Source organism: Dasypus novemcinctus, chromosome 13 (genome assembly GCF_030445035.2).
Source record: "Dasypus novemcinctus isolate mDasNov1 chromosome 13, mDasNov1.1.hap2, whole genome shotgun sequence".
Classification (NCBI taxonomy): domain Eukaryota; kingdom Metazoa; phylum Chordata; class Mammalia; order Cingulata; family Dasypodidae; genus Dasypus; species Dasypus novemcinctus.
The window spans coordinates 35,882,558-35,907,285 of record NC_080685.1 but is presented as its reverse complement, the minus strand read 5'-3'; the positions used below and the strand labels follow the sequence as shown (position 1 = coordinate 35,907,285).

Genomic DNA, 24,728 nt, shown 5'->3' with positions numbered 1-24,728 from the left:
AATAAACTGAAAAGAGGCAGAAGTATTTTCTCTTTTGATGTAGAAGGGAGCTAAGTGTGCATCAGCTTGCTAGTCACAAAGGAAGGAATTGGGTTCATTCTCTCAGTTCAATATCACTATCCCTTGTTATAAAGTCCAATTGCTGATGGGAATTTTTACTTTGATGCCTTCCTTTGTTGCTTTGAGATACTGACATAGCAGAATGCAGAGAAAGAACTTCACAGAAGTGACAGAATAGATCTTCCTGGGACTTTCTAGCTTCTAAAAGCACCAGATCACCCTCTTTGTAGTTTTCCTAGTCATCTACATTTAACCCTGGCTGATAATATCAACATTGTGACAATCCCCTTCATTGAACATCATCTCCATACTCCCATAGACTTCTTTCTGAGCAATCTGTGTAGTGCAGACTATCACACTAGTACTTGTCCCAAAATGTGTTCTAGTATCATTTTTCATTAGTAACCCATCTCCCTGGCAGACTTTGCAACTCAGATGTTCTTTTTGGTCATCTTGGCTACTAACAATTATTTCCTGTTTCCAGCAATGAGCTATGACCTGCTATGTGGCCATCTGCAAGTCCCTGAGGTATATGTTATCATGAACAAAGGAATGTGTGTCCAGTTGGTATGTGGGTCCTTTTGCACTCTTCTGGTTATGGTCCTTTTTCATGTGATAGCCTTGTTTAATTTGCCTCTCTGTGGCACAGTGAGAGACCATTTCTTCTGTGGCATTTACCAAGTCATGAAACTTACTTGCATTAATACCACTATCAATGAGATCATAAATTATGGTGTAATTTTTGTTGTGATTTTTGTTCCCATAGGCCTGATCTCCATCTCCTATATCCTTATAATCACTTTCATCCTTAAGATCACCTCAGTAGAGGGCAAGAGAAGGACTTTGGACACTTGTGCCTCCCACCTCATTGTGGTCATTGTCCACTGTGGCTGTACCTCCATAGCCTACCTCAAGCCCCAAGTCAGAAAATTCAATAAAAAAGACTACTTTCTCTTGTGACTTATGCCATCTCACTCTCCTGCTTAACCCTGTTGTTTACAGTCTACAAACAAGGAGGTCAAGTTTGCCCTACACAGAATAGCAAGCAAAAACATTTCTTAAGAGCCTGAATCATTTTGTCAGGATATCTTACCTCAGTGTAATATGTATCTACTCACAAACATGCCACCGTACACATGTTCATCAAATGCAGTGTTTTCCCTGAATAATGTCAGGGGCTATAAATGCTTTTCTTTTTCATGTTCTAATGACAGGCCAGAAATCTGGATTTCTACTCTGCCAAAGTCTGTTACCATTTCAAGAATCATTCTAAGATGCACTAAGACTACTTGTTTCTGTGCCTGGGGAATTCTGGTTTGAAATCTTTCTGGCTCCTGTTTTACCTGGCTCCTCTCTGCCAGTCAAATCCTGGTAATGGGAGATGGGGGAGAAGCAGTTGCAACAGAGGTGGCAGGATCTTAGGATCTTAGGAAATGAAGCTGCAGAAACAGCCAGAGGATAGATTTCATTTTTCAGGAATTAAGTTGTGTGCCTATAGGATAATCATTTCAGAAGGTTTTCCTTAATTGCTAGTAATCAAAAAATGAACAGTTCTAGAAACAAGAGACCCCTCTTTCATTAGGCAGCCACATTAGGTACATATTAGATTAGGCAGAAATCTCTGTTGCTTCCTAGCACCTAAGCAGAGATGGAGCACATTTGTGGCTTTTCTCTGTAATTGCACTTTAATCCAGAGGTACTGTTCATAAAAACTCTTCTCTCTTAAACTTTTGGAAGCTTTTTAGATTTCAGTTTATATGTAGTAGCTGCAGCATTGTTGAAGTAGTTATATTACATATTGTTGTACTGATTCCAGAGTGTAAGGAAAAAGCAATTAAATTCTATTCTTTCAGTAAACAATGCAAACTTCATACATTGACAATTACTTGTTTATATCAAGTTACATTTTTTCTGCTTCTATTCCTATCTTAATGGGAAAGGTTGTGTGAATATCTGGTTTTATAACTATTGCCACAGAGGTTTACCTCTGCTCTGAGACAGAACTGGAAGATATATTCTAAAAGGTACAATGTAGAAGCATCTATTTCCACTCACTCCTGGCCTCCACTGACATTCCCAAGTCAGTTTTTATCCCTTTTTTTTAACCCATTTTATTTATCTGTTCCAAACCACAAAAACAGGACTGAAACATTTTCTAGTTGGCCTGTGATTTGCTCTCTATTCTATAGATCCCATTACGTGGGAATGTAGAAAGTGTGAGTGATTCTAAAGTAGAAGGTTGAAGGGTAATGTGTGGTAAGGTGAATATCAGAGAAAATGTGATCTTCAATAAGCCTCCTCCCTTCCTTTTCCCCCATTCCCTAAGTGTTTAACCATCAATTCTGCCTCACTTCCCCCCTCTCCTACCTCATGGATGAGTGAATGTTCCATTTGTGTTAGTTGTTTTCCAAACTTTGCATAGCTTTTGACTCTCTGGAGGAAACAGCCTCTACAAGAGAAGTGTGATATTGTAAGAAATTATAGGCCTAGGTAGTCAAAGATCTCCCAGTAAGATAAACCAGGAACAGTGAATCATTCAGCTGCATCCTCCTACAATCTATTCATAAATACCTAGATGCTGGCAAATGTGGGGTTGTCTTCATTATCATGACTGTTTTTGTTATCATCATCATTCCCAAGGATCTCACTCTATTCATGTTCCTTTATCTTTCTTCTGTTGCACATTGCAAATAATTTTATTATTTAACACTTACTTTTGTATTTGTTCACTTCTTTGATTCATCAGAAAAATGTCCATAATATCATTTATTTATTCAATATATATACATTTCTCAAGGAGCCAACTAGCCCTGGGGTTACAACCATGAGTAATGCAAGGACCCTGTTTCAAGTTACTCGCAGTCAAGTGGGAAACACAGACAAAATAATAAGTACAAAAACACATACAGGATTGTTTTTTGGGGTCAGGGGTGTTTCTACAAAAGAAGGAACAGGTCAATTCTATTTAGAAGTTCAGAAAAGAATTCATAGAGAGATGATATTTGATTAACTTGTAGCATTAGGTCAACTGAAGTCTGGGAAGGATGAGTGAGAGCAATCCAGGGAAAGAGAAGACACAAAAGTGTGAAAAAGCCAGTTGTGTTAAGAGGACAGGAGTTTACTTTTGTATGCACATTGTCACATTGACTATTAGTCTAATCAACAGTAGGAGCTTAATATAGCTTTGCATGGATAGAAAAAGGGAACACCTACTAATTATAAAGTCTTATACATGGATCTCCAGTTGTTTTTTATGGACAGATGCTGCCCATCATATTCTCTCTGTCTTCCTTATAGACTTTCCTCATCAGGAGAGAAAATAGCAGAGTAGACAAGACAATTCTGAAAGCATACTTGGACATATTATCCAATCAGTGGTTGCCACTTGCTTCATAAAGTTAGTTATCTATTACCAACTTACATTAATTAGTCCCTTAAAACCTGGGCTGGAAAAAATCCTTCTTTTGAAAGAGACTGGATTAATGCATGCTTTACCCATAATGAGAACAATAGCTTTAGCAAACCTTTTTTCCTTCCCCACCCCCACCCCACTGTTTTTGTTATGTCCATTCCCTGTGTGATCTGTATCCATTTCTCTTTTTGTCTTCATGTCTTTCTCCTCTAGAATTCACCAGGATTCAATCCTAGGGGGGACCTCTGAGGTGGAGAGAGTTTCCCTATTAATTTTGCCACCTCAGTTCCTGGTTTCGGCTGCACTTCACCTTGACTCTCCCCTTTGTCTTTCTTTTGTTGCGTCTTCATCTTGCTGCATGACTCACTTGCTGGACACTGGCTCACCAGGCGGGCACTCAGTTTGCTGTGTGGGCACTCGGCTCACCACATGGACACTGTCTCACTGCATGGGCACTGCCTCACCATGTGGCACTCAGCTTGCCATCCGGGCATTTGGCTCACCACATGGGCACTAGGCATGCCATGCGGACACTTGTGTGGGCACTGGGCTCACCACATAGGCACTCAGCTCATTGTGCAAGCACCCATGCGGGCTCACCACATGGGCACCTGGCTCACTGCATGGGCACTCGGCTCACCATGCAGGCACTAGTTCACCATGCAGGCATGCTTTCTCTTCTTCTTTTTCACCAGGAGTCTCCAGGGATTGAACCAGGTCCTCCCATACAGTAAGTAGGCAGAGGCTCTATCCCCTGAGTCACATCTGCTTCCCTTTAACAAACCTTTAAAAACATAAATAGTAAAAATAGACATGATTGCTGGATAGCTTTACATATAAAATCAAGAATTAAGATTACAAAATTTACCTTTTGTAAAAATTATGAAACAGATGATTGTGGATAATAAAACTTCTGAAAGATGGTTTCCACAGTGTTTTCTTTGTAGTTTTTCAGGAGAAAAAATAGTTTTTTTTTCTTTCTGAGGTCATAGTCCTCTAATATACCTCCATATTCCCTATTTGCAACTCATGGTAGATTAGAGGAGAAAAAAGATGCAACAACTTCAAAATAAATAAAATAAAATATTTTCTTGATGGATACAAATGCTCTGGGAGAAAAGACACAGGAAAGATAAAATTAAGCTAAAAGACAAAGAGATAGTTAATGGCACACAGATCTTAACTTGAAGACAGGCATATTTAAAGACTACACGAATCCACATTCATTTTGATGCTGATGCTGGTGTGTGCATACAAACACATGCAAACACAATTTGTCAATTCTTATGAGGGAATGAAGTATGATGAGTAAGTAAACTTTATGGATAAGTGGAACTCATGTTTTAGAAGTTAAAACTTCATTTCAGTCAGGATTGACAGAGTCTTTCTTAAATGTCCTACTCCCCTGTGTTAGTGAGCAAAGTTTATCAACTATAATGAATTTATTTATTTAAATGTTTACCACAGGGTCTTAAGTCAATTTTGTGTTGTGGTTTGCTGCTGTCCTTAGTTGGGGTTGAAATTATAGGAGAGTGTTTTCTTCTGAATTAAATGACCCTTATATTTCAGTCTTTTATGAATTTTGTATTAGCTTTGTGGTAGTTTGAAGCTATGTACTCCCAGAAAAACACGTTCTTAATCTTAATTCATTCCTGTGGGTGTGGCCCCATTATAAGTAGGACTTTTTGATGAGATTACCTCAGTTAAGGTGTGGCCCAACTCAATCAAGATAGTTTTTAATCTTATTACTGGAAATTCAGACAGATAGAGAGAGGACCATGGAAAACAAGAAGCTGAAGGTCAGTGAAACCCAGAAGAGAAGGGAGAAGCCAGAGGAGCTCTCCTTGGCATTGCCGTGTGACAGAGGATCCAAGAACTAAGGATCACCAGCAGCCAGCCCTAGAATGCCAGTCTTAAGGAAGAAGACATCACCTTGAAGATGCCTTGATCTGGACATTCTCCCAGTCTCAAAACTATGAATGAATAAATTATTATTGTTTAGCCCAACCCATTTCCTGGTATTTGCTTTAAGTAGCCTAAGAAACTAAAACATATATCAAGATAAAAGAATCCAAAGTCTCAGTACCACCCACCATGCCCAGTGTACAATTACAAAATGCTCCACATGAGAATAGGAAACAGTGACCATAATCAAGAAAAAAAATCAGGCTATATAAATCAATTCAAAGATAACTCAAACATTGGAATTAACAGACGGGGCTTTAAACAAGTTTTTATGTATAAGTTCAGGGACTTAACAGAAAATATAATGAATAAACAGATGTGGATTATAAGCAAAGAAAGGACAGATATTAAAAAAAGAGCAAATTGAATTTATAGAACTGAAAATTAATGTATTTGAAATATAATATTCATTAAATCTGCCTAATAACAAAGAGGAATTGTTAGAAGAAATGGCCAATAAACTGGAAGGCAAATTATAGAAATTTTTGAATCTGAAGAACAGTGAGAGAAATGAATGAAAAAATGAACAAAGTCTGAATGACATGTGCAATAATAAAAGAAGTCTAACATATATATATATATATGTTATATATATATATATAACTGGAGTCCCAAAATGAGAGGAGATAAGATAATGTGACTCAAAATTTTATGAAAAGTGCTGGCCAAAAATTTATCAAATTGGTGAAAAAACATAAACCTGCAGATGAAAGAATATCAGTGAATCCCAACAGAAGTACAAATAACATCAAATCCATGTACAACAGAATCAAAATTTTAAAACCAAAGATAAAGACAAAATTTTTCAAATAATTACATACCATGGAACAACAGTAATATTACTTGACTTCTAATCAGAAACAATGAAAGTCAGAAGATAATAAAATGGCGTTTTTAGTGTTAACCCAGAATTCTGTATCCAGCAAAAAAAAAATCATTAAAAAAGGAAGGTGAAATAAAAACATTTTCAGATAAGTGAAAATTAAGGGTAATTTGTAAACTACCAGAAACTCTAAAGGAAGTTCTTTGGGCTAAAGGGAAATTATAACAGATGGATGCAAACTTTAAATTACAGGAAGGATTGACTATCACTGGAAATAGTAAATATGAGGGTAAATATTAAAGGGTATTTTGCTTTTATTCTCTTTATTTTAAAAGGACATATTATGACATAGTATTAATATTATAAGGTTTATAAAGTATATAGATGTCATATATATGACAGTAGAGCACAAAGGAAGAGGTAAATGGAACTATCCTGTTATACAATGCTTTTTTTGAAAAAGAAAGTGGTACAATTTTAACTCTAAAACTGTGATAAATTAAAAATGTGTTTGCTAATACATAGAGCAACAAGGAGAAGAATAATGCAATGAGGTATAGCTAAAAATCCAACAAAGAAAAGAATAGAATATTGAACAATATTTATTGAAGCCAAAGACGGCAGAAAATGAGGTACAGAGGAAAAAAACAACAGATGAAACAAATAGAAAGAAATAGCAAAACAGAAGACCTAACTCCAACTATACTAATAATTGCATTCAACGTAAATATATTGAACATGACCAAGAAAAGTCAAGAATTCTCAAAATGGATAAAAACAAGTGAGGCCCAACTATATTCTATCTGTAAGAGATAAACTTGAAATTAAAATGTAGAATTTGAGAAAAAAAGAGTGGGAAAATATATACTCTGCAGCTCTATATTAGATCATACAAAGTAAACATCAAGGCAAGAAATATTTTCATAAATAAAGATGGACACTTCATTATAATAAAATGTTTATTCATCAATAAGACATAACAATCTTAACCATGCATGCGTCTAATAATAGAGCTTCCAAATACATAAAGCAAAATCTGAGCAAAATAGAGAAATAGACAAATCCAAAATTATTTGTGTATTCCAACATTCTTCCCTCAGTAATTTATAGAACATAGATAGAAAAGAAATAAACATACATAGCAGCTGATTCACAGTTTCAACCATCTTGACCTATTGACATTTATAGAACATTCTAACCAAGAACAGCAGAATACACTTTCATTTCAGGTACATAAGGAACACTTGCCAAGAAGAACACACAATAAATCATAAAACAAGACTTAATACCTGGTATGGAGAAAGTGGCCATGGTGGCTGCTGGGTGTGGGGAATGGAAGGAAGAGATGAAATGTGGAGGCGTTTTCGGGATTTGGAGTTGTCCTGGGTGGTGCTGCAGGGACAATTACCAGACATTGTATGTCCTCCCATGGCCCACTAGATGGAACGTGGGAGAGTGTTGACTATGATGTGGACTATTGACCATGAGGTGCAGCGGTGCTCAGAGATGTATTCACCAAATGTAATGAACGTCTCATGATGATGGAGGAGATTGTTGCTATGGGGTGAGGGGGGTGGGGGGTATATGGGGACCTCATATTTTCTGAATGTAATTTAAAAATTAATTAATTAATTAATTTTTAAAAAGAATAACAAAAAAAGACTTAATCCCAACCAATGAAATCATGCAAACTATGTTCTCTGACCATAATGAAATTTAATTAGAAATCAAACAGAAAAATTGGGAAAATTCCTAAATATTTGGAAATTAAACAGCACACATCTAAATAATCAGTGAGTTAAAGAAGAAATTATAAGAGATATTAGAAAATATTCTGAATTTGATATAAAGGAAAACACGGGGTTTTTTGAGGTCATGCTAAAACACAATGAAAGATTTTTTATTTTAAATAGAAAAATCAAAACTTTAAAGTTGTACTTTAAAAATCATCATTCATGGAAATGATTAAAACAATGTTTTGCAGATTCTAAGTTCTTTTGTGAAATGTCATGAGTATTTCTATTGGAAAACACTTGATATTAGCAATTGTAAGATTCAGCTAAAGCAGTGCTTAGAGAGAAAATTATAGTTTGAATGTTTATAGCAGAAAAGAAGTATTTCAGCCATGGTCTGTTCAGGAGACAGAACACACAGCAACTTGAACAGGGAAAGAATGACCTATAACAGGAGTTTGGAATAATGAGAGATTGGCCACTAAGAATTAAAGAGAATTCAAAAACTATAGCAGATATATAAGGAACAGCCACCATTGCTAGGCTAAGATAGCGCACCCATGGGCTAGCCTCTCTTAACCACCAAGACTGAGATCCAGACCTCGTTGGAGAGGCCATGTCTAGAGCCCAGGGGAAGGTAGTGAGGTGGGTGTACTGCTACACTGGTGGAACATGCTAGAAATCTTCTCTCTAGAATTTTATTGAATGCTGCCCTCTAGGGATCTGGGGAAAGTCATTCATAGGGAGGACCCACTTAAAAAAAACTACACAAGAGAGGTTCTGGAGGAATCTTCTCTCCATAGAATGCTGATGATTGTTATGCTCTGCAGGAGCTGGATGCTGGAGAAGCCACCTGTACTGCAGGAAACTGCTGAGATGAACACACTGAAACTGCTACCTGCCTGGGCCTTACAAGGGTCTCTGCTGGTAGAAGATTAGGTAGTTAGCAGTAGCGTTATACAGATTGCCTTGGTAAGAGGAAGTTCATATGATTGAGCTTTGGTGTCATCTCCATCCTTGCTAATATGACCACTTTGTTCATTAAATCACTGAGCAAGCACCAGGGTGGTTGAAGAAGGAGGCTTATTGTCATCCAAAGAACATGTCATTTGGTAAATTTTTGTAGACCACAGTGATATTTTGGATCTCCAGGAAGTAATGTCAGTTTATACCTAAGGACAAGTAATCCTTGAAAGATCTGGGTAATTTCTATTCCTCAATGCAGACACTTATAAATGGCAAAAGATCCCTTTGGGGAAGGTTTGGTGGAATATTTACAGTGTGTACTTGTAGCAATGATTGAGATTATTTTCTCAAAAGGTCTTGGCCCCCTATTGAATCAAGTGACTCTGAGTCTGTGAATTGATGTTTGTGGGTGAGATGCCATCTGTTGACTCAAGTCAAGGGATAGGTATAGTGTTGGTAGATCAGTAGACCTGCTGGGTTAAGGACCCCTATGATTAATTTCCCAGTTCCTGAATTTTAATTAGAATAAACATAATTAGCAACTGACAGAAAACCCAAAATGGCTCTACAACCCATTGGATGAGGGCCACTATAGTAGAAGTGTTAAGTGAAAGCTCTTCTCCTGGACATCCTCTCCCTACCAAGATAAAACAAAAAAACAAAAAAAAGCAAAAACAAAAATCAAAACAAAAAAAAAACTGAAGCAATACCACTTTACTAGAGGAATTGTAGAGATTATTGGCACCATGTAAGACTTGAAAGAAGCAGGGGTAATTATAGACTTCCTTATTTAATTCCCCCAGTGTGGACTGTGTAGGAATCAGATGTATATTGGAGAACTACTTTGGACTATTGTGAACTTAATCAAGTTGTGACTCCAATTGCAGTTGCTGTCCCAGATGTAATATCTTTATTGGAGCAAATGAACACAGTACTTGGCACTTGGTATGTAGCTATTAACCTAGATAACGACTTTTACTCCATACCAATTTATAAGAGCAACCAGAAGTTTGCTTTTACCTTGCAGGACCAAAGTTAACCTTTATAAGTCTTGCCTCCAGGCTATGGAAATTCTGCTGCTCTCTGTGCTTTTGTCACACTTCATAAAACAATACACTGTTCACTATATTGGTGAAATTATACAAACTGGATCTGTTGAGCAGACAGTGGCAAGTTTTCTTGATGCCTTAGTAAGAGATGTGTAAAAGAGAAGGAAGGTTCTAATTCTGTATCAGTGAGGGTCCAATCAGGAGACAAGTCACACAGTAATATGAACAGGAAAAACTTAACATCAAAATGATTAACTACAAGAGAGAAGAGAAGTAAAGAGGGATTGGAGAGTAAGTAAAAGAGAATTCTAAAGAATATAGGAATAACGGATACTAGAAGAAAGCCACTACTCTTAGGGCTGAGGTAGAATAGTATGGGGAAATAAATCTTCCCTGGATTTTTTAATAATTCTGTGAAAATCTCAGCCTCCTGTGCCAGGAAAATGTATCCATTATAGAGACAATATTTACTTTCATTTCCTCCAGAAACATTTTACTTTTCACATGCAATGACGATTAGGACTGAGGTCATTTGTTTCTCTAACAGCAGAGATGAAAAGAAAATAATCTGTTTTCCTTTTATAAATGGAAACCATCCATATTTCTTCATCCCATACATAGAGTGAGCTTGCCCTTTGTGTAGGAAATCTTTTCATTGAATAACTTTGAGGGTTTCTGGGTATGGAAAGACTGATCTTGGAATGTTACTCTGGCTCTTAATTTTACACTGAGCACAACAAGAAATTTGTCTGATTCAGAAATCTCATGTGCCCATTCAGGAAAAATTAATGAAGATAAATATTAAAAACTTAACAAGCACCCAAAGAAGAACATTCTATTCTTACAAGGGCTGAAATCCATCCCTGTGGAGGCTTTGATCCACTTTATGGCTAAGAAACTGTAATGAACCATACCAGAGGAACTTTCTGGAAACCCAAATTCAGGAATTTTTCAGAAATCTGCCTTATACTGTCATGAAGAAACCTACTAAAAAGGGAAGTATTTTTTCTGAGTCACTCTACTGTGTAAGAAGGAGTACAGAATGGGAGAAAATAGTTGCAAATCATATTGGTAAGAGCTAAATATCTAGAATCTATAAAGAATGTTTATAGTAAAACAGCAAAAAGACAACCCAATGAAATGGGAAAAGACTTGGACAGGCAGTTTTCCAAAGAAGGTATACAAAAAGTCAATAATGATATGAAGAGATGCTTAACATCATTAGCCATTAGGGAAATGCAAATCAAAACCACAATGAGATATCCCTTCACACTCACAAGGGTGGCTGTTATTTAAAAAAAAAAAAACAATAGAAAATAACAAGCGTTGGAGAAGACACAGAGGAATTGGAACTCTAGTACTTTTTTGGTGGGAATGTAAAGTGGCACAACCACCATGGAAAGTAATATGGATATGCCCCCAAAAGTTAAATATAAAATTACTCTATGACTTGGCAATTCCACTCCTTGATATATACCCAAAGAACGTGAAAACAGGTTTTCAAACAGATTTTTGTACACCAGTGTTATTGGTAGCATTATTCACAAGAGTTAAAAGGTGGAAACAACTTAAGTGTCCATCAGAAATGAATGGATAAATAAAATGTGGCACATACATATAATGGACTATTAAAAAGCCATAAGAAGGAATGAAGTTCTGAAACATGCTGCAATGTGTGTAATCCTTGAAAATATTATGCTGAATGAAATAATCAAGGTACAGAAGACCAAATATTGTATTATGTCACTTCTACGAGATATATAGAAAGAGAAAATTTGCAAACAAGAAGTAGAAGTTACCAGGTGATATTGGGAGAAGGGAGAAGCATGTGTTTTTGCTTGGTAGGTATAGAGTTTGAAACGAAAATTTTAGAAATGAATGCTAGAATGGCTATATTAATATTAGATATAGTAGGCTTCATTACAATGGTATTAGGGACATGGGGCATCTTTCACAGTGATAAAGGGGAAAATCCATCAGAAAGACATAACACTCTTACAGGTGTAAATACCTAAAAACAAAGAAATGATAGAAAACTGACAGAATTGAAAAAAGAAATAGAAAATCCGCAATTCGAGTTGTGTATTTCATACTTCTCTCACAGTAAGTGATGTCACAACACACAGAAATTAGTAAAAATATATAAGACCTGAGAACCAGCAAGATGGTGGCAGAGTAAGGAGCTCCTTGAGACAGCTTCTGCTACAGGGTAGTTAGTAAACACCCAGAGGTATCTGGAGCTAGCTGAAGCACCTGTTTGGGAGTTCCAGGAAGCCAGAAGAGCATCCTGCAATATACTTAAGGAATGGAAGGAGGAGACTGCACATCTGCAGAGAAGACTCATAAGTAGAGCCCTCCACACCCTGGAGGCCAATGACCACCCTCGACTGGAGGCACAAGCCACCTCAGAAGCTGTTCTGTGGCTGGAATTGAAAGCTCCACTTCCCAAAAATGGGGGAGGAAGAGACAATTGGGCATTAACTTCAGCTACTGATGAGTAAATGCAGTGGGCTAAAGTATAATCTTGAGAACAGCTAAAGTTTGAGCCTGTCCAAGCCAGAGAGGTCAGGAGCCACCACCTTAACTCCTCACTTGGCATGAGGGGAAGCAGAACTGACTGAATATCATAGTGCTGGTGGGGACCAGCTATTTACAGTCCAGATCAGATTGCAGGTCCAGCCTAAGCCTCAGTGCCACCTCCAGCAGGAAGGAAGCTGCGGGGACCTGTGCCAGCCTCACTGGGAAATTACCAGTCAAGCTGCAGAAGCAGATGATTATCTTACTCTGGCAGCATGAGCTGCCTCAGGAGGTATTCTGTGGCTGGAGTTGGAAGCTCCATTTCCCGAAAACAGGAGAGAAGGAGATGGTTGGCTGTCAATTTCAGCTACTGATTGGTAGACTCAGCTGGCTAAGATATAACCCTGAGAACAGCTGGGATGTGAATAAGCCAGAGTCAGAAAAAGGCTGGTGGTCACCATTTTGACTCTGCCCCAGCCTGAGGGGAAGCCTGGCCAATTGAAAATCACAGTGATGGTAGAAACTGGTTTCTTTCACCCAGATCTGCCTGCAGCCCTAGCCTAGGCTACAGTCCTTCCTCTGGCAGGGAGGAGGCTGGTGGGTCCTTCACCAGCCAATCCAGGTATCTGCAGGTAACTTTGGCTGGCACAGACTAAAAATCAGAAGTCTACCAGGGCAACTCTGGTCATTTTGGATACTGCATAGATTGCTGCCCACACCTGTAGCTCAGCTCAATCCCTACCCCAGGCAGGGGAGAAAGGGGCAGGAAGCTTCATCAGTCTCTCTGGGCAACTACAGTCTAGGCCTCCATGACTTGCATTATTCCATGCAGCTGTGACTCTGTCCCTACCCCTGACAAAGGAGAAAGTTGAGAGAAGCTTCATTGGTCTCTGGGACAATGAGGGCAACTTGAGTCTCCACAGCTTACAGCACCAACTAAATGTTTGGCCCTACTGCACAACCAGCAATGGCGAAAGGACAAGAAGCCCTAAACTGAAGAGAAAAATTGCACCCAGAATAAATACTCTAGTAAACCAGATGCCAAGATACCAATAAAAAATTACAATCACACCAAGAAACAGGTAGCTATAGTCCAGTTAAAGGAACAAGATAAGCCTCCAGGCAACATAAAGGATTGAGACAACTAATCATAGATGTTCAAACAAATCTCCTTAATAAATTCAATGAGATGGCTAAAAGATTAAGGATATTAAGAAGGCACTGGAGGAGCACAAAAAAGAATTTGAAAGCATACATAGAAAAATAGCAGATCTTATGGAAATGAAAGGTACAATAAATGAAACTAAGAAAACACTGGAATCATATAATAGCTGATTTGAGGAGGCAGAAGAAAGGATGGGTGAGCTTGCAGAAATGGCCTCTGAAAGTGAACATACAAAAGAACAGATAAAGCAAATAATGGAAAAAATTGAACAAGGTATCAGGGAACTAAATGAGAGCAAAAGGCATGCAAACATACATGTCATGGGTGTCCCAGAAGGAGAAGAGAAGGTAAAAGGGTCAGAAGGAATATTTGAAGAAATAATGGTAGAAAAATTTCCAACCCTATTAAAGGACACAGATATCCATGTCCAAGAAGCACACCATACTCTCATCTGAAAAAATCTGAACAGACCAACTCCAAGACACATACTAATCAGAATGTCAAAGGCAAAGAGGGAATTGTGAGAACAGCAAGAGAAAAACAATGCATAACATATAAGGAATATCCAATAAGATTAAGTACTGATTTTTCACCAAAAACCATGGAGGCAAGAAGGCAGTGGTCTGATATACTTAAGATACTACAAGAGAAAAATTCCAACCAAGAATCTTATATCCAGCAAGACTGTCTTTCAAAAATGAGGGTGAGATTAGAATATTCACAGATAAAAAGAAACTGAAAAAGTTTCTAAGCAAGAGACCAGATTTTCAGGAACTACTAAAAGGTGTGCTAGAGTCTGAAAAGAAAAGACAGGAGAGAGAGGCCTGGAAGAGAGGCTATAAATGAAGATTATATCAATAAAGTAACTAAAAGTGTCAAAGAGTGGTGAAAATTGAATATGACAGATAAAACTCAAATAGGAATAACCAACAATGTAAAGCACTTGTATTCAGAAAATTGCAGCTCCATTTTAAAAGAAGTTGAGAAAACCCTAAATAACTGGAAGAACATTCCATGCTCATGGATTAGAAGACTAAATGTCATTAAGATGCCAATTCTATTCAAATTGATACACATATTCAATGCAATCCTGATAAAAATTACACCAGCATTTAAAAAAATAGTGAAAACATAATCATCAAATTTATTTGGAAGGTTCAGGGGTCCTGAATAGCCAGAAACATCATAAAAAGGAAAAACAAACCCTCATCTCCAAACTTTAAATCATATTACCTAGTTATAGTGATAAAAACAGCATGGCACTGGCCTAAAGATAGACACATAAAACAGAACCAAATTTATAGTTCAGAAACAGACCCTCACATGTATGATCAAGTGATTTTTGACTAGCCTGTCAAACCCACACAACTTGGGCAGAACAATCCATTCAACAAATGATGCTGAAAGAATTGAAAATCCATAGCTGATAGAAGGAAAGAGGACCTCTATCTCACACCTTATCCGAAAATTAACTCAAAATGGATCAAAAACCTAAAAATAAAAGCAAGAACAGTAAAACTTTTAGACAAAATTGTAGGAAAATATCTTCAAGCCCTGGTGGTAGGTGGCGGATTCTTAAAGGAGATAAGAGGAGGACTGAGATGGACTACTGATGTTTAATGTATGTAGAAGTTTTAATTAGTTTTACTGTAAAATTGTGGAGATGTATAGAGGGGATGGTAACACACGGTGAGAAACAGCTAGTTTATAAATGTGAGTGTGACTGAAAATGGTAGTCTAGGTATGTAAATGCCAATTGACAGAATGTTAGAGAATAATCTAGAAACTGAATAGCACAGTAAACCAAGAGGTGGATGAGAATTGTGGTTGATGGTATGATGCCAGAGTGTCCTTTGTGAGCTAGAGCAAGTGTACATCACTACTGCAGGGTTCTGGGAATGTGAAGAAGCATGGAAAAATACAGCTGGAGTGATCTATGGACTGTGGTTAGTAGTAATAATATATGCCAAAGATGTACTGTGTTGATAATGAGGCAGGATGCAAAATGTGAGCCAAATGTACACTATGGACATGGTAACAATCAGATGATATTATCTGTAGCAAATGTTCCACCACAGTGTGGTATGTTGATGGAGTGTGTTGTTTGGGAATTCTGCACATGTGTATGATTGTTTTATAAGTTTACAACTTCTGTCATAAAAAAATATATTTAAAAAATAGTAATAGAGTAGGTTGGGGGAAAAACACACCAAATGTAAGATAAGGATTATGGTTAGCAGTAAGATTTTAACAATATTCTTTCATAATTTGCATAAAATGTCTCACAACAATGCAAGGTGTTGATGGAGGGTTGATGTATGGGACTCCTGTATAATGTTATACATGCTGGCTTTGTAAGTTCACAACTGTTACTACACACTTAATTGTTTATGTATGTTCATATATAAATGATATAAAGACAATAATAGTAAGGGTGGCTGGGGGAAAATACTTTACGTAGTAGTAATATTTTGACAATGTTCTTTAATCATTAGTTAAAAAGTTTTAACAACAATGCAAGTTATTGGTGGTATCAGGTGAGTTATGAGAGTCCTATATGATGTTATATATGTTTTTTTAAGTTCACAACTATTATACATTTATTGTTTATGTATGAGTGATATATTTCAATAAATTAATTTAAAATTATATATATATATAAGACCTGGACTACAGTTTTAACCAATTTGACATAGTTGTGATTTATAGAATACTTTGTCTAAGAAGAGTAGAATATACATTATTTTCAAGTGTACATTGGTCATTCACCAATATAGACACTTTGCTTGACTTTGAAGTGTGTCTCAAATTTTCAGATTTAAAAGGGTTAAAATGTGAGAGTTTTTTCAACTACAATGTCATTAAAGTAGAAATCAATAACAGAAAGATATCTAGAAAACTCCCAAATATTTTGAAACTAAACCACACTTCTAAATAATCCATAGGACAAGAAGGAAAACTAAAACACATTTTGAACTGAATAAAAATGAAAACACAACATACCAAAAATTATGGGATGTAACTAAAGACATTTTTAGGGAGAAAGCATAATATTAAATTTTTATATAAGATTAAAAAAGTGGTGAAAAATCAATTATATATCTTTTTACCTTAAAATGCTAGATAAAAAGCACTTAAACACAATATAAATAGATGCATCCAAGTTGTTGTATCAATAGTTCATTCCTTTTTATTGCTGAGTAGTATTCCATGATGCAGAGCATTTTTGCACTTTTTAAATTGGATTTTTTCTTATTGTTGAATTTTAAGAGATGTACTATTTTTCTGAGAATCTACAACAAAAACTCCATATTTTCATCAAAGCTTCAGTTTCTCATAGCAGCAATGAAGGAACTTTGATGTAGTGAGAAGTAATTCTTAAGTAAGATCCATTTGTGAATTGACATAGCTTACACAATTTAGTCACTCAATTATAATGAAGCTGACTTAGTTTATTTTTACATGTTTGAAAATATTATTACAAAAGAAACAAAATGTGCCTACACTTAGTAAATATCTGTTTTCATAAGAAATTTATTGAGTTCTTATGCAAATTTGTGCTAGGTGCCTGTCATTATTGACTTATCCACAGCAAGGATTTAAACTTGAAAAGGGCCTGATTAGATTTAAACTATGAACGTTTAGATAATGGAGAACAATATTTCCAGAATCAGCAGCCCACAAAGTTCATTTTTTCTCTGATGTGATTCTGAATTCATAGCCTGATTTATGAAATAGCAGTTTGCATGTTCTCCTCAGATTCTACCCTGTGAAATAGAAATTATTTGTGGCTCTATTTGTCCTTAACTCTGTGAGTTGGGTAGCAGCAGGGACATTTTCTTTCTCCAGAGAACACAAAGCATAGAAGAAGTGTTAAGGTATGGGGCTTTGGTTTTGAAGTGGAAAGACTTCTTAGATATTATCTGGAAAATAGGAGGTGAGATAATCTGCAGAAAGTAAGGTACTGAGTGAGGCTGGAGTAAAGGAGAGACTAGAAAAGTACCATGGGTGATTGATGGGTGTCTTAGTTTCCTAGCTATCAAAGCAAATACCTTACAATAGGTTGGTTTAAGCACAAGGAATTCATTGGCTCATAGATTTAAGGCTAAGAGTAGTCCAAAATTGAGGCATCAGCAAGGAGATGGTTTCACCTCAAGATTGTGGCGTTCTAGGCTGGGTGCCATTCTATCCTTGGTGTTGGTTGTTCTGTCACATGGCAGCATCTTTTCCTTTCTCTTCTGGTTTTCACTGACTTCCAGCTTCTGACTATGGCTTCTTTTTCTGTGTCCATATTTCTTTGCTTATCAGGACTTCAGCTGTATTGGATTAAGACTCACCATTGTTCAGTTTGTGCACAGCTTAATAACATCTTCAAAGGTCATATTTGCAAAGGGTTTGATACCCACAGTACTAAGGGTTGGGACCTGAACATGTCTTTTTCAGGGAGCATGATTCAATCCCCAGCAATGGGGGAGGGGCAAACTAAGAAATGAATCAAAGAAGTCATCCAGTACAGTGAGGACAGAGTTGTGCAAGTTTCTCTCTGGGGTCAATGACGTGGTAAACAGGGACCAATCACGCTTTTTCATCCTGAGCATCCAGTATACTGAGTCCTCAGCATCATAATTCAGATGTGGGTGAGTCAGAGCTTGCAGCCAATGATGCCACAATGAACTTTTACCAAAGAGAAAAAAGACTGAAAGCAGGGAGAGTTTTTTGGAGTCCTATAAAGACCAGTATCAAGAAGCAATTGAGTATAATGACAGCCATAGGAAAAACCGTTAAGAGCGAATTCATAGTTAATTGATAGTAGTAGAGGAATGTAAGCTTCTGGAGACTGAGGTCAGGTTGTACATTTCTTCATGTTTACCTCTGTACCTCTGTACTTAGTAATGCTTAGATAAATAGTAAGTACTCAAAAGGCACCCAGAAGGAAGGAAAGAAAGAAGGGAAAATGGAGGGCATTTCTGGGGTGGATTTGCTCTAAATAGGACAAGAGAAGGAAATATACATCCCCTAAGGATCTATCCCACAGCCTACAAGGCCAGAGATCAGGGAGATACTTCTCAAGACTAAGGCAATAGGAAGGTGGCAATAGGAAGGTCTAGCAGAGTTGTCCTTTGAGAGTGAGACGAAAATCTCCAAACTTGGGATCCTGAGGCTCTGAGTTGCCAGCTGTGTTATCCTTTGTTTACTCTGGTTATTCCTTGGTCTTGAATGCTTTCAGATGATTCTAAGCATAGCTCCTGTGCTGCCTTCTTTTCATTACTGGAATCTGAGCCACAGAAGTTGGGAGTCAGGCAGTCCCTGGTATCTTCAATAACTAACTACTATTGATTTCTCAACCAAGGATCATTCCTTTCCTCCCTTTTGAAGCTCAGACTCTTGATACCTGTGTGCAGAAGAGGACAATCATTCACAAATTATTGATATTTTACAATTCCCTTAACCCCCATCCCATATATGTAAACCCTAAAATATCTGAGCTCTGTGATTACAGCTCCTCTTAGCACTCTGTGAGGGTGCTGTGTCACATTGGTCTCTCCTGCCCTTTTAGCCTTGCACTTTGCTCAGATGGGATAGGAGATATTGTGGGATGGGCTGGAGGTAAAAGGAGGAAAGAAATTGCTAACAATTCAACATTTTTTGGTAAAAGTTTTTCTGCTTCTCTCTTTCTTGGACAAACATGATAAGAAGGGGTTTGTATTCCCCAGAAAATGTACTTATTACTACATAAGCTTGATTCTACAGCTGGGAAAACTTATATAGAAACTTACTCTTTTTGGAGTCTTTACTGACTTCTCCCATAACTGCAGGCTCCTCTTCTCTAATACTCAGTAAAAGGACAGTGAATTGGTTCTCATTAGGTCTGGACTTGGGGAATATTGTTTGTACAATGGGCTTATAATATTGTCTCCAAGATAATTGAGAACCTACCCAATGCTCATTAGTGTTGGCTTTAGGAGCAGCCATGGGCATCTCTGGGCTCTGGGTGAATGGGAAGGCCTTGGTGAGAAAGGGTCTATGGCAGGGACAATTTGTGAAAATTCATACCAAGGTTGTCCATAAGCAGGAGCAGGGTTCCTATGGGAATGGATTCTATAAGATTCATCTCTTTGTTGGACCACTCACACATTTCCATCCCAAGCATCCAGTGTACTCTGAAACCTCAGCATTACAAATCAAGTGTGGATGAGCTCATAGCCAATAATGCTACAATGAGCTTACCAAAAGAGTGGGAAAAAAGACTCTGAAAAGGAGAAATAATTGGAGATTTGAATATATGGGGTTCTGTGACTTGTATTTATGTGAAATACATTTCTAGTGCTGATAACCTAGGCTAGTACGAAAGAGTTTGCCCTTGAACTCTGAGGTGAAATTTAGATGTGGTCACCAAACCCATCTAAAAAATGGGGAAAAAATCCGATTGGCATTTGAATGACATCATTACTAGAATCTCTCTTTTTCGTTTGTTTGTTTTTTCTTTATTAAAGATGTTGTGTGTTTAGAGAACAATCATGCATAAAATATGGAATTCCCATATACCACTCTATTGTTAGTACTTTGTTGTGGACTTTCTGTTACAATTGATAATAGCACATTTTTATAATTGTACATTAACTATAGTCCATGGCTTAGCTTAGAGTTCACTGTTTGAGTGTACAGAAGAATGGATTTTTAAAAATTTTATCCTGTTACCATATTTACAATCTAACATTTCCCCCTTTAATCACATATATATATGTATATATATATATTTCAGTGCTATTAATTACATTCACAATGCTGTGTTACCATCACCATTATCCATTACCAACATATTTCCATCATTCCAAATAGGAATCCTGTATATTTGAGGCCTTAACTTCCAATTCCCTATTCCCACCCCTTCTCCTGGTAAACTATATTCCAGATTCTAACTCCATGTGTTTGCTTATTCTAATTGTTTCAAATCCATGAGATCATACAATATTCCTCTTTTTGTGTCTGGCTTATTTCTCTCAACATGATGTCTCCACAGCTCACCCATGTAGTTTCATGTATCAGGACTTCATTCCTTTTTATGGCTGAATAACATTACATTGTATGTATATACCATGTTTTATTATCCATTCATCAGTTGGACACTTGGGTTGCTTCCATCTTTTGGCAATTGTGAATAGTGTTGCTATGAACAGAGGTGTGCAAATATCTGTTTAGTCCCTTCTTGCAATTCTTTTGGATATATACCCAGTAGTGGGATTGCTGGGTCACATGGTAGTTCTATGCTTAGCTTTCTGAGGAACTGCCAAACTGTCTTCCATAGTGGCTGCACCATTTTACATTCCATGAGAAGTGAATGAGTGCTCCTATTTCCTACATCCACCCCAACAGTTATTTCCTTTTTTTAATAGCGGTCATTCTATTGGGTGTGCAATGATATCTCATTGTGGTTTTGATTTGCATATCCCAGGTGGCTAATGATATTGAGCATCTTTTCAAGAGCTTTCTGGCCATTTCTTCTTTGGAGAGACGTTCATTTATGCCTTTTCACAGTTTTTCAAATTGTGTTGTTTGTCTTTTTGCTATGAAGTTGAAGGATTCTTTATGTATTCTGGATATTAAACCTTTTTTGAACATGCTGTTTCTAAATATTTAATTCCATTAAGGTGCAAATGTTTTTAATTTTGATGAGGTCCCATTTATCTACTTTTTCTTTTGTTGTTTGTGCTTTTAGTATCAAGTCCAAGAAACCATTTTCTCAACACAAGGTCCTGAAGATGTTTCCCTACATTTTCTCCTAGGAGTTTGATAGTTCTGGCTTTTATACTTAGGTTCTTGACCCATTTTGAGTTGATTTTTGTGTAAGGTGTGAGGTAAGGGTCCTCCTTCTTTATTTTTCAAATGGGGATCCAGTATGCCCAGCACCGTTTATTGTAGAGACTATTCTTTCCCAATTGAGTGATCTTTGCCCCTGTTTCAAAAATCAGTTGGCCAGGCCTCATCTTTGGCCCCCACCATTGGTGGGGTAACCAGTAGCAGCTGGGGACCCTTGCCTAAGCATTAGCAGGGGGGGCGGGGGGAATAATTAATAGTTTAAAAGGTAACCATACAAGGCAGAGCTCACTCTCTGCTTAGAGAAGCCCACACCAAATCTTGGTATTTCCATCCTTCTCTCCCATTTCTCATCAAGCTCTGTTCTTTCCCCCCATTTCTCAGTAAATTCTTTTACTGGCCTAACTAAAAAAAAAAAAAAAAAATCAACTGGCCAAAAATGTGAGCATTGATTTCTGAGCTCTCAATTTGGTTCCATTGGTCCATATGCCTGCCCTTGTGCCAGTATCATGCTTTGATTACAGTGGCTTTGTAATATATTTTCAGATCAGGAGGTGTGAGTCCTTGAACTTCATACCTCTTTTTCAAAATGCTTTTAGCTATTCAGGACCCCTTACCTTTCCATATACATTTGATGATTGGCTTTTCCATTTCTGAAAAGAAGGTTGTTGGAATTTTTTTTTTGAGATTGTATTTATAAATTTCTTTGGGTAGGATTGACAACGTAGTGATATTTAGATTTCCAAGTCATGAATTTGGAATGTCCTTCCACTTACTTAGGTCTTCTTTTATTTCTTTTACCAATGTTTTGTAGTTTTCTGTGTACAAGTCCTTTACATGTTTTGTTAGATTTATTCCTAGCTATTTTATTCTTTTGGTTGCTATTTTGAATGGAATTTTTTTCTTGATTTATTCTTCCAATTTTTCACTGCTTGTGTATAAAATCACTACTAATTTTTGGTGCTGACCTGGTATCCCACCAGTTTGCTGAATTCATTTATTAGCTCCAGGAGCTTTGTTGTAGATTATTCAGGGTTTTCTGTGTATAGGATCATCTCTTCTGCAAATGGGATAAGCTTTACTTCTTCCTTCCCACTTTGAATACCTTTTAATTTTTTATTTTTTTCCTTGCCCTTTGCTCTGGTTAGATCTTCCAGTACAATGTTGAATAACAGTGGTAACAGTGGGCATCATTGTCTTTTTTTCTGATCTTAGAGGGAAAGCTTTCAATCTTTCACCATAAAGTAGGATGTTATTTGTGAGTTTTTCATATGTCTTTTTCAATCATATTGAGGAAGTTTCCTTCTATTCTAAGTAATCTAAGTGTTTTTTTGTTTGTTTGTTTTTGGTTTTATAAAGAAGGGGAACTGAATTTTATCAAATGCTTTTTTCTGCATCAATTAAGATAATCTTGTGTGTTTTTTTTTCATTGTGTGGATGCAGTATATTACAATAATTGATTTCCTTATGTTGAACCAACCTTGCTTACTAGGCATATATTCCACTTGATTATTGTGTATAATTCTTTTTATTTGCTGTTGGGTTTGGTTTGCTAGTATTTCTTGAGGGTTTCTGTGTGTGTATTCATGAGATGAGATATTTGTCTATAGTTTCTTTTCTTATGGTATCTTTATCTGGATTTGGTATGAGGGTTATATTGATCCCATTTCTTTCTTTCTTTTTTTTTTTTTTTTGAAAAGTTTGAACAGAATTGGAATTAAGCTTTCTTGGAATGTTTGGTAGAATTCCCCTGTCCCTGTGAAGCCTGCTGGTCCTGGGTTTTTCTTTATTGGGAGGTTTTTGATTATTGGCTCAATCCTTTTACTAGTTATTGGTTTGTTGAGATCTTCTATTTCATCTTGAGTAAATGTAGGTAGCTTTTGCATTTCTAAGAATTTGTCTATTTCATTTAGGTTATCTAATTTATTGTTGTACAGTTCTTCATAGTGGCCTTTTATTGTCCTTTTATTCTCACTGGAATTGGTAAAATGTCCCTCTTCATTTCTTATTTTTGTTATTTGTATCATCTTTTTTTATTTTTGTCAATTAGTTAATTTTATTGATCATTTCAAAAAACCACCTCTGGTTTTGTTGATTCTCTCTATTGTGTGTGTGTTTTTTTCAATTTTGTTTATCTTCACTCTAATAGTTGTTATTTCCTTTCTTATGTTTGTTTTGGGTTTAATTTGCTCTTCTTTCTCTAGTTCTTCCACTTTTGAGGTCAGCTTTCTCTTTGAAGTCTCTTTTTAAAATTATTATTAAATATTTAGAGCTACATATTTCCCTGTCACACTGCCTTCACTAAATCCCATAAGTTTTGGTATATTGTATTTTTGTGTTCATCAGCCTAAAGACATTTCCTAATTTTTCTTCTGGTTTTAGGAGTATGTTATTTAATTTCCACATATTTTTGAATTTTCCATTTCTCCCTCTGTTATTGATTTCTAGCTTCATTCCGTCATGGTTGGAGAATATAAATTGTACGATTTCAATATTTTTTTAATTTACTGAGACTTATTTTGTGACCTGACATAAGGTTTATCGTGGAGAATGATCCATGTGCTCTTGAGAAAAATATATATTCTGTTGCTATTGGATGAAGTGTTATATATATTAGCTTAGAATATTGATCAAGTTTTGTATTTCTTTATTGAGCTTCTGACTAGATTTCTATGATAGGAGACTAATAACCTGCATAGACAAAGAACTCCTGTATCTTGAAAATAAAAGACAAACAACCCATTTTTAAAGTGGGCAAGAGATTTGAACAGATGCTTCTCCAAAGAAGAAATACAAATGGCTAAAAATCACATGAAAAAATGTTAAAAATAACTAGCTATTAGGGAAATGCAAATCAAAACTACAATGAGATACCATCTTACTCCCATAAGACTGGTGGCTATCAAAAAAAGAGAAAACTACAAATGCTGAAGAGGATGTGGAGGAATGGGAACACTGATCCACTGCAGATAGGAATGCAGAAGGATCCAGCCATTCTGGAGGACACTTTGGCAGTTTCTCAAAAAACTAGTTATATACCTTGCAGTAGTTGGGAATGTGGAGAAGAATGGGAAAAATAGAGGTGAAGTGACCTATGGATTATGGTTAGTAGTAATAGTGTAATATTCTTGCATCTATGCAAAAGATGTACTGTGTTGATACTGAGGCAGTATGGAAAATGTGAGCCAAATGCACACTATGGACATGGCAATAATCAGATGAT

The 24,728-nt window shown here is 36.6% G+C and overlaps 1 pseudogene; it reads left to right on the top strand.

The window, feature by feature from the left end:
• The first annotated feature begins 202 nt into the window (after positions 1-202).
• Positions 203-1,122, top strand: LOC105744245 (olfactory receptor 10J5-like; annotated as a pseudogene).
• The last annotated feature ends 23,606 nt before the right edge of the window (positions 1,123-24,728 follow it).